Source organism: Silurus aristotelis (genome assembly GCF_946808225.1).
Source record: "Silurus aristotelis genome assembly, chromosome: 23".
NCBI lineage: Eukaryota > Metazoa > Chordata > Actinopteri > Siluriformes > Siluridae > Silurus > Silurus aristotelis.
Genome location: NC_139596.1, coordinates 4,631,726 through 4,655,664, shown reverse-complemented (window position 1 = coordinate 4,655,664; position 23,939 = coordinate 4,631,726).

Sequence of the window (23,939 nt, the reverse complement as noted above, 5' to 3'; positions counted from 1 at the left end):
AAATTTTCCATAGATATGAAAACAATGGACAGTTAACAGTATCACAAAACATAAAACAAACCAAAAACATATAGTTTACAAAGAAAAGTTTTAACATAGGTAATAAAAGATAAGAAAGTGTATGAAAAGTTCAGTGCCACCACTAATGGTGGGTCTTAGCGATGCAGTGCATCCAGCTAGGCAATTGCGTTCAGCGTTTGGTGTTCATTGGTTCACAGGCTTCGCACGCAATTTCTAGGATATCATGCTTCTCCACGCAAGTGCACTTGTAGCAATTAGGGCAGACATTCAGGCTATAACCTCCATCATAGGGATGCGATGCACAGGTAGCCAGATTTAGCTTTTAAAGTCTGGATGGTCCAGTCATCACCTGCACACAACATTAAAAACATACAGACAAGGCAACATGGGGTAGAGAAGAAAGAAAGCTAACAACAAAAACAAATCTCTATATATCAAAGTAATTAATTTCTATAAAAAATTTTTCTCATATTATATATTTTTAAATGCATGTGGCTTTTTTCTAGTTTTTCTCATTTGTTACGTCCCAGTAGATGTCCGTTTGTGTGGGTTTTTTTTTTTTTTCTCTCTCTCTATTGGTTCTCCTTCCTGTCATTCTCTTAAGGTTCCTCCCCGTGTGGACTGCTATTGGCTGGGGAAGTAATCATCGTTTGTCACGTGACTGCTCTTGTGGCCAATCCGGTTTGCTGCTGGGGGTTTAAAATGAGGACTGCAGGAATGTTCAGGAGAGCACCTTTTGTTTTGCACCTTGTTGAAGTGTACTGTTGTTATCTTGCCTGTTTCATAAGTATTTATATTCTGATAACAACCTTTGCATTTTCCCCAGGAGTGTTGGGCAGGTAGTATGTCACGTGATTTACGTCTTGCAACACGTAGACGATGTTATGTATAGAGAAACTAGCTAGGAGTGTGCGCTGCTTATGTATTTTTGGATAGTTTAGCGTAGGTAAGCTAGGGCGTGTAGAGGTGCCGGAAACTTGCTTTGTTTAGAGTTAGGTTAGTGTTTTTTTACTGAGTCAGTTGGGTTTGTTTTATTGTGTTCTTTTCTTTAGCGCCACTCCCCGCCCCTCTCTCCTGTGGGATTATTTATGTTTTTGTTATTATTTATGTAAATATTGTATAGAATTTGTCACTCCCTTCCCCATGGTTGAATAAACCTTCTGTATTATATTTGGCTTGCGTGTCCTTTTCCCCTGCCTATCCACAGCATGACCACAGTATGAATGTTACAGCTTCAAACCCTAGACTAACAACAAGAAGTCGTAACGTTTAATGGGGGCTTGTCTGGGATACTGTCCCGAATAGTTATAGACAAAAGTAAAAAACTGTGGTCGTTTTTTTTAATGCTGGTGGAAACTGACTGTGTTTAAGTTGGTATAACAAGGCGATGTTCTTGTGTGGAATTACAGAGTAGTGTTTGTTTGCTGGCTGTGCATTGCAAGAATTTTGCTTGTCGAAATGTATTGTTACTCCTTCGTTAGAGCAGATAGATTTATGTCGGAAGCAGATTTATTTCTGATAGCTGATCACTACCAGATCGTTGTAAAAAGGCAAGGTCTGAAAAGAGACATAAAGAGTGAAATAGTACAGTGCTTGGTAGAGCTAAAAATTTTCCCCATGTCAGACACGGCTAATGGTGAGGACACCGGCCGGGTTATAAGCCGTAGTGATGTTGTTGTTGGGCCTCTCACTGTTGGAGATGAGGATCTGCAGAGTGGCATAGCTGATGCTGAAGCGGAGGGGCAGCCCGAAGCTTAGGCCGGCTTGCCGCCCTTTGATCCATTCTCTCCCAGCTCTGTTGACTCTGGAGGGGATGCGCGACTGAAAGTCCGCCTGGCTCGGTTACAATACGATGCCCATGGGAGAGCCCAAACACGTCAGGCTGAGCTAACCCTGCGTCTGGAGGTACGCAGACTTGAAATAGAGGCTGACAAGCAGGTGAAGCTGCGACAGCTGGATCTGGAGGCGATGAAAGTGGCTGCTGCTACTGGGTCCGCTGCGCAGCCGACCCCACGCGAGTCTGATGCTTCTCCTCTGGTACATTCATCCTCGCCTACGTTTGACGTAAGTAAGCATGTTGCATTAGTACCCCAATTTAGAGAATCTGAAGTAGATTCTTATTTCAATGCTTTTGAGCGAATTGCTACTTCCCTTCGATGGCCTAAAGATGTTCATGACCTTGTAAAGGTCACTTTTGTTACAATGTAATTGTTTGGTAAAGCTCTGAAAGTCTGCTCTAGCTTATCGCTAGAGGAGAGTTTAAACTACGAGTCCGTGAAATCTGCTATTCTTTGTGCATATGAGCTAGTTCCAGATGCGTATAGGCAGAAGTTTAGGGGCCATAAAAAAAATTCTACACAGACCTTTGTAGAGTTTGCACGAGAAAAAGGAATTCTGTTCGATAAGTGGTGCACTGCTAGCAAAGTGAAAGATTTCGACTTGATGAGAGAACTTGTTTTGTTAGAAGAGTTCAAGAGTTGTCTGCCGGAACGTGTTGTAGTTTACCTGAACGAACAAAAAGTAACTTCTTTGTCACATGCAGCCGTGTTAGCGGACTTCTTCCCTGCGCGCAGAGAAAACTTAGTCTGTTTCTCTCCAATCACAAACCTTCCGTTCTAACTCCAGTCCACCGCGATCTCGGGAGAATCGTGAGTGCTTTTATTGCCATAAATCTGGTCACGTAATAGCTAATTGTTTGGCTAAAAAACGTAAGAAAACGCAATCCCAACCTGTTAGATTTTTATCATGCCCAAAACGAAATGACTGGAGAAGTTTTCCAAACGGCCTGCGAGACCCGTAATGCCTTTTCTGATCAGGGAAGAATCACACCGCACACAGAATGTGGCAAAATGTTCCTCTTCATTTATTGCAGGTGGCAGACACGTTTTTATACACACAGGATGATACAGTCCACACACACACACGAACACGCACACACAAAAGGCTGACTTAAAGTGTTTTCCTGTTTAGACAAGAGGATATACCAGCCAGAGATGTGTGAGCCCAGATAAGACTCTCTGTTTACCTTACCGACTAACATCGTAAATATCCTATAGACACTAAACGGACAAGGAATGTGTGTGAAACAGTTTTAACACTAACAATGGCCACTTTAAATCATTTATGATTTAGCATCACACACCAAAACATAGGATGTTCATCCTGGGAACAGAACCTGTGACATAAACTGCAAATTAAAAGATAAAGAAAAACAAAAACATACAGATTCCATTTCATTCATTCCCAACATGCAAATAATCCTTCATCACCACCATTTCAATCAAGGCCTTTATGGCCTGTCTCACCATCGTCATCAAACATGGCAACATACATAGTATAATTCCAACAATCAATAAAAGAATCATTCCTAAAACAAGTGTTCAACACTCGTAAACAAATTCTTAATCTTTTCCAAAAAACTTTGTTCAGCAGTTGTTTCACGTTCTCCAAGACATCGAGAGGCTTCAGTGGTGTTTTTCAGTGCTTGTTCGATGATATGACCATCAGCATCATTATTGGGTACATAGGTACAACAGGTAGAACCTACAACAGCACATACTCCACCTTGTATAGCCGTGAGTTGATCTAAAACCAACTGATTTTGAAGGGCAGTTAATCTCAAACCTCGAAGTTCCACTCTAATTCCTTGCATCATAGCTGTGGTGGCGTTCATGAACGAGATTAACTCATACCTGGTTACCTCAACTTCTATCATCAGATTAACCACACCAACAGATGGAAAAAGAGATTCAAAAAACTTTTCTGCACTTTTCCAAAGACGATGTTCCTTAGGGACAGGGTTATCTCTAGATATTGAACTAAATGTTGATCTTTCTTCTAAACTCCTTTTAGGCCTTCTATGACTTGTAATAGGCCTTACAATTTAAGCAGCATCTTGTAGCTGAATCAGTGTACACACTCCAGACCAGTCGCTTTGGAGAGCTGTATACACCATATGTCCGCATATCCAATACCAATCTTTAACAGCCAGTGTTCCCTGTGAACCTGGTATGCGCTCAAACGTACAGTTACTCTGGCAATTAGCCAATATCCTGGCAAAGGTTATATGCCCTGCCAGAGCCCCGTAGTATTACAGTAAACTGACGGAATGGTTCCTAAAACTTTACTTCCACTACTTCGGGAAACACAAGAAAGATGCTTAGGTATGTGGCGTACAATGCCTAGACTAACAGGTGGCAGAGAATTAAAACTAAGTTAAATTTATCTGGCTATAGTTCATTGAACAAGTAAGAGGAGACTAGTAGAATTAGAAGCACCTTGGAGCACTTTACATGGACACTGCCAGACAGAGTCAGGACTGCTCATTGAAGACACACACTTCGATTCATCAGTGGAACTAGGTCTGATAGAAACAACTGGAAGCTCATGTGTGCTGTGAGGGATAAGTGTACATACATAACAATCTCCCATCCCACTCACAGATTTAGCAGTGTGATTAGCTAGTCTCCACCAAATGTTGGTTGCAAATGCATGAGGTGGATCTGGATGCTCTAGCCAAGTCTCTTCTCCTTGCAGACGTGGGGCTCCCTGAATAAAGTATTCAAAGGGGTTAAACAACATTAGGAGTGTTATTACAACTATGCACATATTGTGTTCGAATTTAGACCTAGAGCGGGTATCAGGGTAAGCTAAACAAACAGTCAAGTGAGTCAGATTTTCACCCCGGAGGTGGCCCCCTTTCTACTATAAAGAAAGGATCTTTCCGTGGGCTCTCAACTGTTTCAGCCCTGAACACTCACTTAGGTAGGCTTCTTAGGCCAACAGATCAATTAGTGCACAGATAAAATGGGTGCTGTTTTGATCCTGCTTGCGTGTATCCACTGTGGCTGATAATCAGTCAGAACTCCAGTTCTGGTCACAGCTAGAACAGTCGCTGGACCCAGATACTTCGGTTCACCGACCTTGGTAGGCTTCAGACTTCGAATCAGGACCTGCTGATTAGGCACAAAAGGGTGTGTTGGCTTATCTGTGGGCAGAGGAAGAGTTAGTGAAACATCAGCACTGATAGAATTCAATTTCTCGACCAGGGCAGAAACGTAGTCGTCCACCATCACTTCCAGGTTCCCTAAGAAAGAAATGCCAGTGCGTCCCCTGACCCATGGGGTTGGGAAAGGCCGGCCCATTAGAATTTCAAAAGGTGACAGTTTAGTAGTCGAAGATGGAGTCATTCTCATTTCTGTGAGTACTGCCGGGAGAACAACAGTCCAATTTCGGCCTGTTTCAATGCAGGCTTTAGTAACACGCTCCTTAATGGTTCTGTTCGTTCTCTCTACCACTCCAGCTGACTGTGGGTGATAGGGAATATTAAAATGGCAGTCAATTGCTAAGCTTTTAGCCAAAAGCTGTGTTACCTTCGAAGCAAAAGGTGTGCTGTTATCACTTTCAATCACACTAGGAATACCAAACCTAGAGATGATCTCTTTCGTTAAAATTTTGACAACAGTTTTAGCGTTTTCTGTCGCACATGCAAATGCTTCTGGCCACTTACTGAATCTGTCAACTATAACCAACAGGTATCTCAAATTTCCTACAGGTGGCATATGTGTAAAATCTATCTGTAGGTGTTGGAACGGGGCTTCAGGAAAAGTAAGCGCAGTATGTTGTACAGGTCGATGTACGTTAGTTTTGGCGCAAGTCAAACATGAATCCAACACTAGCTTGGTTGTTTTAGCTACATCAGCAATACAATATAATGCATTTATAGCCTGTATGACTTTAGCTATGCTAATGTGTGACATCCCATGGTAATGCTACACTAACACTATTAAAGCTAGTTTAGGCAGAGCAATTTTACCATCTACATCTCTAATGATACCAGCAGAATCTGATTTACATTGTTTGGAACCCCTAACTTTATGTCCTCCTCAGTAGGCTGACTCTGAAGTATTTTTAGGTCAATGTCTGGTATATTGGAGATATGTGACATCATCGAGATCTCAGGATTTGTATGTACTGTGTCCAAATCTACTGGTTGTTTAGCTGCTTCCTTAGCTACTTTATCCGCTAATGTGTTTCCCTGAATTTCCTCTGAATCACCTACGGCATGTCCTTTAACCTTCACTATGGCCACTTCGGCAGGGAGTTGAACAGCTTTTAATAAGTCGCCTATGAGATTAAAATGTGCTATGAGCTTTCCATCAGCTGTTTTAAAGTCTCTTTGCTTCCATGTTTTGGCAAAATCATGCACAACCCCATAAGCATACTTAGAATCAGTGTATATAGTCACTACTTTATCTTCAGACAACTGACATGCACTTGTAAGTGCGACTAATTCTGCAGCTTGTGCTGATGTGTATGGTAATGATTTAGCTTCAACTGTTACATCGGGTAATCTTACAACCGCATATCCACATAAATGCACACCATCAGAGGGTTTTGAACATGAACCATCTACATATAAGCAATCCCCCTCTTCCAGGGATGTATCTAAGAGATCGGGCCTACAAGAGGTCTCTTGTTCAATGTGTTCAAGCCAATCATGTGCGTCGTCAAAACCATAACAAAAATCAGATGGTGTGTTTTCATGAGTGCATGATACGGTTTTACCTGGATGAAACCTGCCTCATCTTTGTGAGAGGCCCATAATTTAGGGTTAACTTCACCTAAATTTGGTTCATCAGGCAGGACCTCTGTACTACCATGGAAGAAATCTTCCGGATGTGGCTGTGGCTCAGTTGAGAGCATGAGGACAGAAGAAAAAGACAGTGAGACATTGGTTTCAAAAAACAGAATTTCCATTCCCATTTTATGCATCATATCTCTTCATAAAAGGTTTAAAGGCGAGTTTGGAATTATTGTAAAGCTATGATAAAAATTTGTACCAGTTGGTGTCACCACATGCAAAAGGTAAGTTACAGGACATGAAATTGGAACCCCATCTATTCCCACGGAGCAGATACTTTTTCCTGAAATAGGACCAGAATACCTCTCCTTGAACTGCCACCTTAACGTGGTGGAGGGGTTTGAGTACCCGAATGACCCTGGGAGCTATGTTGTCCGGGGCTATATGCCCCTAGTAGGGTCTCCCAAGGCAAACAGGTCCTGGGCGACGGGTCAGACTAAGAGCGGTTCAAAACCCCTTATGAGAGATACTACATCAGGGACCGTGACGTCGCCCGGTATGGCGCAGCCGAGGCCCCACCCTGGAGCCAGACCCGGGGTTGGGGCTCGTATGCGAGCGCCTGGTGGCCGGGCTTTCCCCCACAGGGTCCGGCCGGGCTCAGCCCGAAGGAGCGACGTGGGGCCGCCTTCCAGTGGGCTTACCACCTGCAGGAGGGACCGTAAGGGGCCGGTGCTAAGAGGATCGGGCAGCAGTCGAAGGCGGAGGCCTCGACAACCCGATCCCTGGACACGGAAGCTAGCTCTAGGGACGTGGAATGTCACCTCGCTGGCGGGGAAGGAGCCTGAGATTGTGCGTGAGGTTGAGAGGTTCCGACTAGAGATAGTCGGGATCACCTCTACGCAAGGCCTTGGCTCTGGAACCACACTCCTCGAGAGAGGATGGACTCTTTACAACTCTGGAGCTGCCCATGGTGAAAGGCGTCGGGCTGGTGTGGGTTTGCTTATAGCCCCCCAGCTCAGCCGCCATGTGTTGGAGTTTACCCCGGTGAACGAGAGGGTCGTTTCCCTGCGCCTACGGGTCGGGGATAGGTCTCTCACTGTCGTGTGTGCCTACGGGCCAAACGGCAGTATAGAGTACCCGGCCTTCTTGGGGTCTCTGGGAGGGGTGCTGGACAGTGCTCCGACTGGGGACTCCGTCGTTCTACTAGGAGACTTCAATGCACACGTGGGCAGCGACAGTGACACCTGGAGGGGCGTGATTGGGAGGAACGGCCCCCCTGATCTGAACCCGAGCGGTGTTCAGTTATTGGACTTCTGTGCTAGTTACAGTTTGTCCATAACGAACACCATGTTCAAGCATAAGGGTGTCCATCAGTACACGTGGCACCAGGACACCCTAGGCCGTAGGTCGATGATCGACTTTGTGGTCGTTTCATCTGACCTGTGGCCGTATGTCTTGGACACTCGGGTAAAGAGAGGGGCGGAGCTGTCAACTGATCACCACCTGGTGGTGAGTTGGATCCGATGGCGGCGGAGGAAGCTGGACAGACTCGGCAGACCCAAGCGTACTGTGAGGGTCTGCTGGGAACGTTTGGCCGAGCCTCCTGTCAGAGAGATCTTCAACTCCCATCTCCGGTGGAGCTTTGACCAGATCTTGAGGGAGGCCGGAGATATTGAGTCCGAGTCGACCATGTTCTCCACCTCCATTGTCGAAACGGCCGCTCGGAGCTGTGGCAGTAAGGTCTCCGGTGCCTGTCAAGGCGGCAATCCCTGAACCCGGTGGTGGAAACCGGAAGTAAGGGATGCCGTCAAGCTGAAGAAGGAGTCCTACCGGGCCTGGTTGGCTTGTGGGACTCCTGAGGCAGCTGACGGGTACCGGCAGGCCAAGCGAACTGCAGCCCGGGTGGTTATCGAGGCAAAAACTCGGGCCTGGGAGGAGTTCGGTGAGGCCATGGAGAAGGACTATCGGCTGGCCTCGAAGAGATTCTGGCAAACCGTCCGGCGCCTCAGGAGGGGAAAGCAGTGCCCCACCAATGCTGTTTACAGTAGAGGTGGGGAGCTGTTGACCTCAACTGGGGATGTCGTTGGACGGTGGAAGGAATACTTCGAGGATCTCCTCAATCCCGCCGTCACGTCTTCCATTGAGGAAGCAGAGGCTGAGGGCTCAGAGGCGGACTCGTCCATCACCCAAGCTGAAGTCACCGAGGTAGTAAAGAAACTCCTCGGTGGCAAGGCACCGGGGGTGGATGAGATCCGCCCTGAGTACCTCAAGTCTCTGGATGTTGTGGGGCTGTCTTGGCTGACACGCCTCTGCAGCATCGCGTGGCGGTCGGGGACAGTGCCTCTGGAATGGCAGACCGGGGTGGTGGTACCTCTTTTTAAGAAGGGGGACCGGAGGGTGTGTTCCAACTATAGGGGGATCACACTTCCCAGCCTACCTGGGAAAGTCTATGCCAGGGTACTGGAGAGGAGAATACGGCCGATAGTAGAACCTCGGATTCAGGAGGAACAATGTGGTTTTCGTCCAGGCCGTGGAACACTGGACCAGCTCTATACCCTCTACAGGGTGCTGGAGGGTTCATGGGAGTTTGCCCAACCAGTCCACATGTGCTTTGTGGATTTGGAAAAGGCATTCGACTGTGTCCCTCGCGGCGGCCTGTGGAGGGTGCTCCGGGAGTATGGGGTCGGGGGCCCTTTACTAAGGGCTGTCCGGTCCCTGTATGACCGAAGCAGGAGCTTGGTTCGCATTGCCGGCAGTAAGTCAGACTTGTTCCCAGTGCATGTTGGACTCCGGCAGGGCTGCCCTTTGTCACCGGTTCTGTTCATAGTTTTTATGGACAGAATTTCTAGGCGCAGCCAGGGGTCGGAGGGTGTCCGGTTTGGTGACGACACGATTTCGTCTTTGCTCTTTGCAGATGATGTCGTGTTGGCTTCATCAGACCAGGACCTTCAGCATGCACTCGGACGGTTTGCAGCCGAGTGTGAAGCGGCTGGGATGAGAATCAGCACCTCCAAATCCGAGGCCATGGTCCTCAGTCGGAAAAGGGTGGCTTGCCCACTTCAGGTTGGTGGGGAGTTCCTGCCGCAAGCGGAAGAGTTTAAGTATCTTGGGGTTTTGTTCACGAGTGAGGAAAGGTTGGAACGGGAGATTGACAGACGGATCGGTGCAGCTTCTGCAGTAATGCGGTCGATGTACAGGTCTGTCGTGGTGAAGAAGGAGCTGAGCCGCAAGGCGAAACTCTCGATTTACCGGTCAATCTACGTTCCTACTCTCACCTATGGTCATGAGCTCTGGGTCATGACCGAAAGGACAAGATCCCAGATACAGGCGGCCGAAATGTGCTTCCTCCGCAGGGTGGCTGGGCGATCCCTTAGAGATAGGGTGAGAAGCTCAGTCACTCGGGAGGAGCTCAGAGTAGATCCGCTGCTCCTCCACATCGAGAGGGGTCAGCTGAGGTGGCTCGGGCATCTGTTCCGGATGCCTCCTGGACGCCTTCCTGGGAAGGTGTTCCGGGCGCGTCCCACTGGGAGGAGACCCCGGGGAAGACCTAGGACACGCTGGAGAGACTATGTCTCCCGGCTGGCCTGGGAACGCCTTGGTGTCCCCCCGGAAGAGCTGGAAGAAGTGTCTAGGGAGAGGGAAGTCTGGGCATATTTGCTTAGACTGCTGCCCGCGCGACCCGGCATCGGATAAGCGGGAGAAGATGGATGGATGGATAGGACCAGAATATTCACCCCCAGCAATTGAAGAACATGTAGCGCCAGTATCAACAAGAAAACAATATTCTTTATTGTCTATGCGCAACGTAATATTAGACAAAGTTGAAGGGTGATCACTGAAGGATAAAGTTATCATCGAAAAATCATGGCGTTCATCGCTCCGTAGGCTGCCCTATGCAGAGGTCTATTGAGTAGGATATTGCTGCTGTGTGGGCCTCTGCACAACTGCATGCTGGTCTGCATTCTCTAGTCGCTAAGTGGCTATGCCCCTTTTCTCATCTCCCATTCACTTTCTACAAGTTCTAAACCAATGACCAAGCTTCCCACTTTTTTGCACCTCCCCTATTTTCTGAAACCTCCTCCTTGAGTTTTGTACTGTGGCTGGAATGCAACACTTCCTGTTGTAGCAAAGAACATAGTGGGTTCAGACTTAACTGAACCAGAAGCGGACTGAAAACTTCCAGCAGCATCTAAAGCTCTAATTCTAGCACAGAACTGATCTACCGACTTCTCGAGTAATCTGTCTGTCGTGATGCGAATCATTTGAGCCTGAGAAGCTTTCATGTTATTCAAACAAGTATTTATAAACAACACATTGTGTGTATCATCAGTTGGCAGTTTAGAATCATTCTCCCATGCTGCTTTAAAACGCACCACAAAGGCAGACGGCGTTTCTTAAAAACCCTGCCTAGTGTTAGCTGCATGTGAAATGTCACGTTTGGATGCAATTCTGTTATCCAGAAAATCCTTTAACTCATTATACATTTGCATTACATTGGCATCATTTTCCCAAAAAATCTGGTGACGGTTTGCGGCCGTGCCCTCGCCTGTAATGGCATCATTAACTCGCGCGAGGGTCGGACATTTTTCAATGATCAACTCCTCTGTAACATCATCTCCCAATGTACGCAAAAGAATAGTTCTAAAATCAGGGCCCGTTAACTGTGCATACCGAGTGTGGCTTTTTAAGATCTGTACATATTTTATGGGGTTAGTTGGAATAGGAAGACTCCTACATATAGCATCAATATCACTAGCTTTCGCTGGTTTAACATGTACTTCATTTCGCTCTTGTACAAATGCAAAAGCGGGCTGTAAAGATGTATCAACAGGCAGCGCAGGATAAAGACCAGGACTAGTAGACGGTGTCGAATTGTATGGTGGAGGCGATTGTTTCTTATTCAAAGAGCATTTAGAAGCATTGACTCTTTCTGGACCTTTGTCCCAGTACTTCTTCATATTTACCCATTTATCATAGGACTCACGCATATAAGTGTAGTCCCAATTCAGATCACCCCATCCACCGTTCACCATAGAATACGCATTTTCCTTTTCTTGAATGACCCATGTCTAGGAAAATTATCTACCTGCGACATACATTCACTCCATCCTGCCAAATTATCTAAATAAGGACTAGTCCAGTAACCGGCACTGTTCCTATACATCCAATCTTTAGGGTTTTCTTCCGGCAATGGGCAAGAAATGTTATGACCCATCTTCTTAACACAGAACAAAGAACAGACACACAACACTTAACACTCAGACAATACACACAACACAAGACACCAGGGGAATCGCAGTCTTCAAACAAAATGAGCAATCCAGTCTCTCCAATTGAATCACAAATTTTGTAAGTTAGGAGAAAAAGATAGACTTTAGGAGAAATAAAATTTTTCTGAGGATACCACCTGTGGTTCGAGTGTCATCGTAAAGGGTATTGAGATGGGTTGCGTAAAAGTGCCATTGCACCGAGTACGCCTGCAGTGCGACTTATGTACCGGGTTTGTACGAGTTGCTGTTCGTCCTTCTCTTCCAGTAACCGGTGTTGACTTTATCTTTGGGAATGACTTGGCAGGTGGAAAACTAATGCCTGTTTTAGAGGTTGTTGATAAACCTGATGTTTTTTGTCGGTCAGAGGATTTGACTAACGCTGTTTTTTGTGATTAAAGACCAGAAAGTTGGCTATTTCATGGACAATGGCATGTTGATGAGAAAATGGTCCTCTAAAACGGATACGGATTTAGATCGGAATGCGGTGTATGAAATTGTTGTTCCTTCATGCTGCCAGCATGTTTTATTTCTAGCGCATGATCATCCACTTGCGGGACATCTTGGAGTTACAAAGACGTACAATCGAGTTTTAAAACACTTCTTTTGGCGAGGTTAAAAAAAGGATGTGGCAAGTTATTGCCATGTTTGTCATGATTGTCAATTGGCCCGGAAGCCGAATCAAGTTATTCCATCTGCTCCACTGGTCCCCATACCAGCCATCAGTGAACCCTTTGAACATGTGATGGTAGACTGTGTTGGGCCGTTGCCAAAAACAAAATCGGGTAACCAGTATTTGTTAACTATCATGTGTATAGCTACTAGATTTGCGGAGGCGATACCATTAAGAAAGATCACCAGTCCTGTTATTATTAAGGCCTTAGTGAAGTTCTTTACTACATTCGGCCTACCAAAAATTGTACAGAGTTATCAAGGTACGAATTTTCTATCTAAGCTTTTCAAACAAGTATTGCAGTCTTTGGGGATTACTCATCGTGTTTCAAGTTCGTACCATCCAGAGTCCCAAGGTCGTTTAGAACGTTTTCATCAGACATTAAAATCAATGCTACGAAAATATTGTTTGAAGACAGCTAGAGACTGGGATGAGGGAGTTTCTCTGGTTTTATTCGCTGTAAGAGAAACCGTACAAGAATCTCTTGGGTTTAGCCCAGCCGAACTGGTTTTTGGTCACCAGGTAAGAGGGCTGCTCAAAATTCTTAAAGAACAAATGTTGTCAGTTGATTCCAGTCCGAAAACGAATGTTCTGGATTATGTAAGTAATTTTCGTGATCGTTTGCATGCTGCTTGCTCGCTTGCTAAGGAATCTCTAATCATTGCGCAGAAGGGCATGAAGCTCAGGTATGACCGTAAAGCAGTTGCACGTTCTTTTACGCCTGGGGATCAGGTACTAGTATTTTTACCAGTTCCCGGATCTTCTTTGTCTGCTCGTTTTTATGGTCCTTATGTAGTGAAAAGGAAAATAAGCGAAACCGACTATAAGAATCACACACACGATAGAGAACGGCAAACGCGTGTTTGCCACATAAACATGTTAAAAGCTTACTATGCTAGGGAGAATGCAGGAGAAAAAGCTTCGGAACAGACTAAAGGACCAGCCGTCTCTTCTATTGCTGTAACCGTGGAGCAGATTTCATCCCCCGATGTGTCCGGTGCTAACGAGGATGGCGTAGGATTGCGTAATGCTGCTCAGCAATGTGCAAGGTTAACAAATTCTGAGATGTTGAGATTTTAATTCTCTTCTTCATCATATGTCTATTGACCAGAAAGCAGACATTGTTAAATTACTTTCTGACTTTAACTGTCTGTTTAGTGATGTTCCTAAACTTACGAATGTTTTGCATCATGACATTAAGGTAAACGGTGCCGGATTAAACAACACGCGTATCGCGTTAATTCAGTAAAAAGATCCATAATGCGTCAGGAGGTAAATTATTTACTAGAGACTGGTCTAGCCAAGCACAGTTAGAGCCCGTGGAGTTCACCTTCTTTACCTGTTCCTAAGCCAGATGGTACTTTTAGGTTTTGTACGGATTTCCGTAAAGTGAATGCAGTAACGATGTCAGACAGTTATCCATTACCCCATATGGAGGACTGTGTCGATAATATAGGATCTGCCTCTTTTGTGAGTAAACTTGATATGTTAAAGGGCTATTGGCAAGTCCCTTTAACTCCCCAAGCATCGGAAGTTTCTGCATTTGTAACCCCTGATAACTTTCTTCAGTATACTGCCATGGCTTTCGGTCTCCGAAACGCGCCCGCAACTTTTCAACGTCTCGTGAACATAGTATTGGCAGGTGTACCTAATTGTTCAATTTTTTCAATTCATTTTTATTTGTATAGCGCTTTTAACAATGAAAATTGTCTCAAAGCAGCTTTACACAGATAATGCGGTGATTAAAAATGAATATGTTCTTTATGAGTAAGTTTGTCCCTGATGAGCAAGCCGGTGGCGACTGTGGCAAGGAAAAACTCAGCGAGATTGCATAAGGAACAAACCTTGAGAGGAACCAGACTCAAGAGGGAACCCATCCTCATCTGGGTTTCACCGAATGTCCATTTGTGGCAGGTATACAATGTTGCGGGGTACAGTGATGATGATCAAAAGCGAAATGTATTCCTGAGTCAGTGTAGGAGACTGTTGACATTCAACTACAGTCCAATCCATCCTCAAAGCTCCCGTTCTTACTCCGGAATTTAATGGAACCACCCAAGGCGTTGATGACAAACCTACCTCAGCTGCACAGAGTGGCCTCCAGTCAAAGAGAACACTATCCAGAGGCAGGCCTGGATGAAGTGGGAAGATCTACGGAAGGTAGAGGGGCAGGAACAGTGGTCACTGGAGCCTCAGGAGCATGTTAATTGTAATGCATACCTTGACGATCTTGTTATTTACTCCGCAGATTGGACATCACACATAAGTTCGTTGAGAACAGTGTTCGAGCGTCTTGCAAACGCTAATCTAACGCTTAACTTGGCTAAGTGTGAATTTGGCCAAGCTACGGATACTTATCTTGGCAAAGAGGTGGGTCAGGGATAGGTGCGACCTGTAGAAGCCAAAGTCACGGCTATTTCGGAATTTCCTGTGCCTACAACTCGTAGGGAATTGAGACGATTTTTGGGGATGGCTGGCTATTATCGAAACTTTTGTAAGAACTTCTCGATTATTGTCAGCCCTCTCACTGCATTGCTTAGCCCGTCTAAATCTTTTGATTGGTCCGTTGAGTGTTAGTATGCGATGGATTGTGTAAAGACTCTTTTATGTAATACCCCTGTTCTTCTGGCTCCGGATTTTTCTCGAGGTTTTAAACTGGAAATTGATGCGAGCGCTGCTGGAGCTGGCGCTGTTCTCCTACAAGAGGATATAAATGGTATAGCTCACCCTGTTAGTTACTTTTCACAAACGTTTAATAAACACCAGTTTAATTATTCCACGATTGAGAAGGAAACTCTTGCATTGTTGCTTGCTATACAACATTTTGAGGTATATATCGGATCCAGTAGTTTACCCATCATCGTATTTACTACCTTCTTCTTCTTCTTCTTTCGGCTGCTCCCATTAGGGGTCACCACAGCGGCTCATCTGTCTCCATACCACCCTGTCCTCTACATCTGCCTCTTTTACACCAACTACCTGCATGTCTTTTCTCACCACATCCATGAACCTCCTCCTTGGCCTTCCTCTTTTCCTCCTACCTGGTGGCTCCATCCTCAGCATTCTTCTACCAATATAATTCATGTCCCTCCTCTGCACATGTCCAAAACATCTTAATCTCGCCTCCCTCACCTTGTCACCAAAACATCCTACATGCGCTGTCCCTCTAATAAACTCATTTCTGATCTTATCCATCCTCATCACTCCCAACGAAAACCTCAACATCTTCAGCTCTGCTACCTCCAGCTCCACCTCCTGTCTTTTACTCAATGCCACTGTCTCTAATCCATACAACATCGCAGGTCTCACCACAGACCTATAAACTTTCCCTTTCATTTTTGCAGATACCCTACTATCACAAATCACTCCTGCCACTCTTCTCCACCCACTCCACCCTGCCTGCACTCTTTTCTTCACTTCTCTAACACACTCTCCATTACTTTGCACTGTTGAACCCAGGTACCTGAATTCCTCCACCTTCTCCAGCTCTTCTCCCTGCAACCGCACAACTCCACTGCCCTCTCTCTCATTCACACACATGTACTCTGTCTTGCTCCTACTGACTTTCATTCCCCTTCTCTCCAGTGTGTACCACAACCTCTCCAGGCTCTTCTCAACCTGCTCCCTACTCTCACCACAAATCACAATTTTATCCGCAAACATCATAGTCCAGGGAGGCTTCTGTCTGGCTTTGTCCGTCAACCTGTCCATCACCACTGCAAACAGGAAAGGGCTCAGAGCAGATCCTTGATGCAGTCCAACCTCCACCTTGAACCAGTCTGCCGTTCCTACTGCACACTTCACTGCTGTCACACTGTCCTCATACATGTCCTGCACCACCCTCACATACTTCTCTGACAACCCTGACTTCCTCATACGATACCACAACTCCTCTCTTGGCACCCTGTCATACGCCTTCTCTAAATCCACAAATACACAATGCAATTCCTTCTGTCCTTCTCTATACTTCTCCATCAACATTCTTAATGCAAATAAGGCATCTGTGGTGCTCTTCCTCGGCATGAAACCATACTGTTGCTCACAGATGGTCACCTCTTCTCTCAGCCTGGCTTCCACTACTCTTTCCCATAACTTCATGGTGTGACTGATCAACTTAATTCCCCTGCAGTTACTGCAAGACTGCACATCTCCTTTATGCTTAAAGATCGGTAACAGCACACTTCTTCTCCATTCCTCAGGCATCTTCTTACCTTCCAAAATCCTGTTAAACAATCTGGTCAAAAACTCCACTGCCATCTCTCCTAAACATCTCCACGCTTCTACCAGTATGTCATCTGGTCCAACCGACTTTCCACTCTTCATCCTCTTAATCGCTGCTCTCACTTCCTATCCTATCCACATCCTGCTTCACCAACTCTACATCATCCAACCTTCTCTCTCTCTGATTTTCCTCATTCATCAGCTGCTCAAAATACTCCCTCCACCTTCTCAACACACTATCCTCACTAGTCAACACATTTCCCTCTCCATCCTTTACTGCTCTAACTTGCAGTACATCCTTTCCAGCTCGGTCTCTCTGCCTGGCCAATCGGTACAAATCCTTTTCTCCTTCCTTAGTGTCCAACCTCTCATACAGCTCCTCATATGCCTTTTCCTTGGCTCTCGCCGCATCCCTCTTAACCTGCTGCCGCATCTCCTTGTACTCCTGCCTACTTTTCTCATCACTCTGTCTGTCCCACTTCTGTTTTGCCAACCTCTTTCTCCTTATGCTCTCCTCCACTTCCTCATTTCACCACCACGTCTCCTTGTCTTGCTTTCTATTTCCAGATGTCACACCAAGTACTTTTTTAGCTGCCTCCCTCATCACTCCTGCAGTAGTTGCCCAATCATCCAACACCTCCTTAACACCACTGAGCCTCTGTCTGACCTCTTCCCTGAACCTCACACTACACTCCTCCTCCTTCAGTTTCCACCATCTTATTCTTCTTACAGTCCTCACTCTCCTCCTCTTCTTCTTCGCCTCCAAAACCATCCTACAGACCACCATCCGATGCTGTCTAGCTACACTGTCCCCTGCCAACACCTTACAGTCTCCAATCTCCTTTAGGTTGCATCTCCTGCATAGCACATAGTCCACCTGTGTGCCCCTTCCTCCACTCTTATACGTCTACCTATGATCCTCCTTCTTCTTAAAATAAGTGTTCACCACTGCCATTTCCATCCTTTTAGCAAAATCCACCACCATCTGCCCTTCCACATTCCTCTCCTTAAAACCATACCTACCCATCACCTCCTCATCACCTTTGTTCCCTTCACCTACATGCCCATTAAAGTCTGCCCCAATCACCAATCGTTCTTCCTAACGCAACCCTCCCCATTTACCCGGGCTTGGGACTGGCACTAAGAGTGCACTGGCTTGTGCATCCATAATGGCTGGGTTATCATCGTATTTACTATCTCGGATGTATAATCAGAATCAGCGTTTAATGCGGTGGTCTCTAATAGTCCAGAATTATAATTTGGAAATTAGACACAAAAAGGGATCTGAGAATGCATTTTCCCCAGGAGTGTTGGGCAGGTAGTATGTCAAGTGACTTACATCTTGCAACACGTAGACGATGTTATGTAGAGACACTAGCTAGGAGTGTGCGCTGCTTATGTATTTTTGGGTAGTTTAGCTTAGGTAAGCTAGGGCGTGTAGAGGCGCTGGAAACTTGCTTTGTTTAGAGTTAGGTTAGTGGTTTTTTACTGAGTCAGTTGGGTTTGTTTTATTGTGGTGTTTTTTTTTAGCGCCACTCCCCGCCCCTCTCTCCTGTGGGATTATTTATGTTTTTGTTATTGATTATTTATGTAAATATTGTATATAATTTATCACTTCCTTCCCCATGGTTGAATAAACCTTTTGTATTATATTTGGCTTGCGTGTCCTTTTCCCCCTGCCTATCCACAGCATGACCACAGTATGAATGTTTCAGCTTCAAACCCTAGACTAACAACAAGAAGTCGTAACATTATTAAACACTCTTATGTACTCACATGTAAGTCTCAGACACTACCATTTAGATGATTCTAGTTTCTGCTCATCTGCAGTACTACTGTGTGTAGTCTCATAAACCTGGGAATACAAGATCCTTACATTCATGTTAGATGTTATATCACTTAATGTTTCAGTTTCAAGGTACTCTAGTACAACTGATCTGCTATCATATTACCTTTTGTTACCATAGAACCCTCTATTTTGTGTGACAAAATGACTAATATATTTATTTATCTATACCAGATCTTATATTGTTGGCCGGACAACTTTAGGCATTAAATATGTGTGGTTTAAACAAATATGAGTTGACTTCATAATTAATATCTGCATAACCTGCTCTATCTTCTTTATTTCAATGATACCATAAGCATCCATTAAACAGGCTCTGTGTCTCCAAATTCATGCCACATCTTTTAATTGTAAGCTCTGGTGCAGATAGTATCACACTATAGTCATTTTTATGAAATTTGACGTGACAAGTAATTTACTGGACAAAGTATAATGGGTTTCTGGGTGTCCCATTGTGATTGACGATGCCTTCTGATTTGTGAAGTCAGCTGCTACTACCGCTTGATAACGTGGTGGCATGCGTGCCCTTCTCCACCTTATCAAGTGCAATTCTAAATTATGTAATTAGTTGTTTTTCTATTCTAAATGTATTTCTTCCAGAGACAAAGTAAGAATCTTATTTATCTAAAATATCTGTAATTACTATATAAAATTAGTCAGTGTAACACTTGAATTGAATTGATCGGTTGGTTTTTATCACGTGCTTTTTATACAAAGCCACATATCCATGGTCTACTGACCTGCTATTCCAAGGAATGGCAGCATTTGTTCTAACGTTTATGGTTTTGATGCTTTCCGAATAGTATCTACAAGGGATAACAATATTTTATGTCCTTGTGCCTCAAGTACTCTTTCTAGGAATTCTAATTTTAGTTTACAGCATTGCAGCTTCTTTTTACCCACATTATGCTCATTTTTTGTTATTGTTTCTAACACAAAATAAATTAGTTAATTGTCAAAATTCATTAGCAATCAGTTTATAATTTTTAATTTGTAAAAAGTCCCGCTCCAGCATTTGCTTGAATAATGATAAGCTTTTACAATATCTTTGTGATAATCTAGAGTCTAGAGTAGGTGTATTGTCCATGATATGTACTTGAAAATGTAACTGCAAACAGAATTTATTACTAATTGTTTCTGGCTTTTATTGCTATTATTCTTATTATGCTATACCTTTTTGATTTTTCTTCCATCACTATTTATAGGGAGAGTTTATATTTACATAGAACTTTTACGAATCCTGCTGCTTTTACTAGTCTAATAGCTGTTTGAGGTTTAATCTTTAATTGTTCTGTTACTTCTTTTAAAAGTCTCTCTGGTTCTTGATCAGCTGATCCTTCTAACTATACTATACTATTAACCTGTATGTGTGATTACTAATAATTATGTTCAATTGCTCTCTGAAACATCCTAAAAGCTCGCTTCCTATTGAGTGACAAGTGAATGTACGGCTTATTTGTAGGCCTTCATTCCCTTCCCTGATCTACTTCCCTGACTATTAGCCCTAAACCTTATGATTTAAAATTTTGCTTGATCATTAAGGTAACATATGGAACAGCCTTTTGCCGATGATACAGTTCTTGTATTTGTCAGGCAGCTCTACAGTAAGTTCTTGTTGTCCCAATATTATGTCCAATGTTTTGCTATCTTTTCAATGTCCATTTAGATGTTCTTCCAAGAGCGTTTCATACTCTTCATTTCTTCCTCCTTTATCATATTTTATAGCGAAATGCCAGGGATCACTTGTTTTCTCGACAGTCTGGGCACATGTGCTTTAACCCAAGTTTCCTATTAAATGTTTTTTTCACAATCCCGATGCACTTTTCCCCTTAATTTCCAGCCAGTATCCATCCAGACAGTCTAGTGTGTTCTGTCCATCTTCCTATTCAAGCATTACATATTGATGTTCTAACGGTTCTGGAAGTGTGTCTCATGTTCTTGTAGGCCCACTGTGAACCTTTGAGCCAAGTTTGTGTTTTTTCCTGAGAGAAGCTTACTGTTTTCATTGCTTTATGAAAGAATGCTGGAGATTGTGACTTTTGGGTCCATCAGAAAGATGCAGCTAGCAGCTGTTTTTATCCCCTGAAGCTTCCATCTCTTCTTCTCCAGGCATCTTGCAGTTTAGAATGAACTGGGGTATTCAATCACCATCTTCCTGGATCCACCTTAATTGGGCAAGGTATTTCTCTTTTTCCACGGCCTGGGGCTGTTCCAAGATAGTGATCCATTTCCGAGTTCCTCTCCACATGTGCATGGGAGTCGGCCTCACAACCCTGTTACGTCCATGATTGGGACTGTTGATAGTTGATCGCAGAACATTGTCTCAGACGAGGCTTAATTCGTCTGTTTCATCCTTATCTTCACCCCACCTACCGTTCCTGGGAACACATCAGGCCACTGGGGTAGGGACTGAAAGTCTGGATTGTTGTTTTGGGTGCCGGTCATTAGTTCCTATTTTGGTAGACTTCTCTCTTTCTTTCCATACTTTTTTTTTCATATTTGTCATCATCCTTTGATTAAGCTTTGGGTGATTCTTTATGCTTATTACCGTCACAAATGATTGAAGGAGATCGTCTTCTCCCATTTTTTCCCTCTTTTTTTCTGAAAGTGCATCCTTTTACATTTCATTCTTTAATTGTAGTTTGTCTTGTCGACTGGTACACTTTTTTGCTTACTTTTTAAAGGAATTCATGTCCTCTGTCCAGCATATCTCTATCTCATATTTCGCTCTTTTTGTTCTTGCTGTCAGTGGATATGATTTTCACTTCTTGATTTCTTTTCATCCATCCTTAATAATCTTCATAATTTTCTTCTTCATGTTTACTTTGGTCTTTTTAGCTCCACTGTATGTCTCTCTGAGTATTCACTCAGGCCTATGCCTTCTTCCTTCCTTCTTGCACTTCAACTTCCTCTCAGTTTTTGATGAGGTTGTCTACATTTATTCGGGGGATGTTGTGGGTGTGCTGTTGTTTGATGTCCTTCATGTATTTCTCTGTTTCCTTTTTTCTTGCTCCTCCCATTGCTCACTTCCATCACTAGGTACTGCCTCTGGCTTCGATCTTCAATGGGATGGGTCACATTTCTGTCTCTTTGTCATTCTCTATCTTGCGATTACCTTTTCTTTTTTTCTTTTTTCTTCTAAACATTTTTTTTATTTGCTGGGGCTCGTTGTCCTCAAGATTGCTGACATCGACATGGCGTCTTCTTGATACCCCTGTAAAGCATCTTATGAGAATTTTCTAGATTTATAATGTCTTCAGTTGAACTGTCTGGGTCAACTAAAATGGGATATATCTCTTCTTCTGAAACTTTCATTTTAACATTACAGCGGCAAGAGCTGGCTCATGTTTTTTACTCATGGTGCATGCTTGCATGGCTCTGTTCACTCTTCCTCTGTGCACCAATTTTCTATTGTTTTCCGACCCCGTCCACTGGACTTTTTCCCACTGTTATGTTGTACAATTTCTTCTTCCTATTATTATTTATGCCTATCCCTCCCAATGTGTTTATTCTATGCTTTAAAAAACTGGGTCCTCCTACCAATTAAATCTGTCCAGGTTTGTCACAATGCTGTCAGTCCTGAGCAATAATACTATATACTTATAATTATACTTATAATATATTTTTTTTTATTATTATTATTAGTGTATTTTTTTTTTTTTTGATTGACTACTTATTGGTTCTTTATCATATATGTCTTTATTAAAGTCAAACAGATGACTAATATTGTATGGTATGATTAAAAGGCTTCTACTACGCTGCTCAGGTCGCCTCCAATGTCTAAGTTTCTCAGACCAATTTTCACATGGGACTATGGCATGCAACATGTCCAATCTATTAAATATAGAAATATTTTATTCATTTTTGTTTCATTTTAATTCATCTTCTCTCGCTTATCCATAGAAATATTTTATAAAATATTGAAATTACTCACACTCTCTGCCACCAGAGTATTTACATTTAGCGTGCAGCTTTTTCTTTCTCTCTCTAACCCGCACACACATGCTCTTTTTTCTCTTTTCCTCCTGTTAAGAAATGCAGGTAGAACAGGAAACTACCACAAACGGTTCACAAATACTGACGTCAGCGTGCAAAAAGTTACAGCAGACGCAGCTTAGAAGGGAAAAAAGCTAAGTAGCTCAAACTTATGCTTTTATACAATCTATATAATGTCTATATGATATCCTTGCATGCATATGAAATCACTGGTCTATTATTATATAATATTATATTATTACCAAAAATGTATTTCTATATACAAAATGTACACGGCCGTAAGAACTGCATACAGGCATATGCAGTGTTTTTTTTTCCTTTTCCCAGCGCTGTCTGTGTGTTCACTTACACACAACATGCTTAAGCATGTACTTTTATGATAATGTAATAATACTGTAACAGGGGCTTATAAAATAAATATATTATAACTAAAAACCATTAATTGTATTCTTATTTATATTCTTATTTTTAGACAAGAAGTGTAAATAAATGCATATTTTCTGGCTTTCAGCTGTTACACTATTTGGAAATCCTTACAATCTTAATTATTTAACCCACAGGCCACATTTCCATTCTTTTTCTATCCTTATATATTTTAATTTATATTATTATTTATTATTATTATTATTATTATTATTATTATTATTATTATTATTATTATTATTTGATTTATTGTCTTTAAAATGTGTTTTTATGCCTCTAATTTCTGACTCTAAATGCATGTTCATAACTGATATGCAATATATCCCAATTTATATCTAACGTGCATATATTCCCAGATCAAACAGATTTATATTTAATTGACATCACAATCCTACATGCATATACACATATAAATGTATATTTATAAATTGTGTGTATGTATATACTTACCGAATTCACTCACTACACTATAAAAATTTTAATTAACCCAAAATCATTTCCTCATATCTCTTAGTTAAAAAATCTACTTCACTTTATCTTCTACTCCTCTTCTCCACTTCTGCTCCTTACACAATGACATACAACAATAAACATCAATAAAATAACATCCTTTTGGGGTGCCCCCCATCTCTACCATGCCACCAATTTTGCTAATCAAAACAGTGGCATCTAGAGACAAAAATCACTTCACCATCTTCTTCATTTCATCATCATCTTTATTTGGATCCTTACACTCGCCAGGTCGGACCTATTTAGGAGTGCAGTAGTTGCACCAAATCATGCTCCTCGCACACCTAAATAACAGTCACCCCGAGAATTCCTTTCACACTCACATACACACGTGCACCCTTCCCACACCAGAATTTGAACCCAGATCACCCAGTTAAACCAACAGGTAACATACGCAAT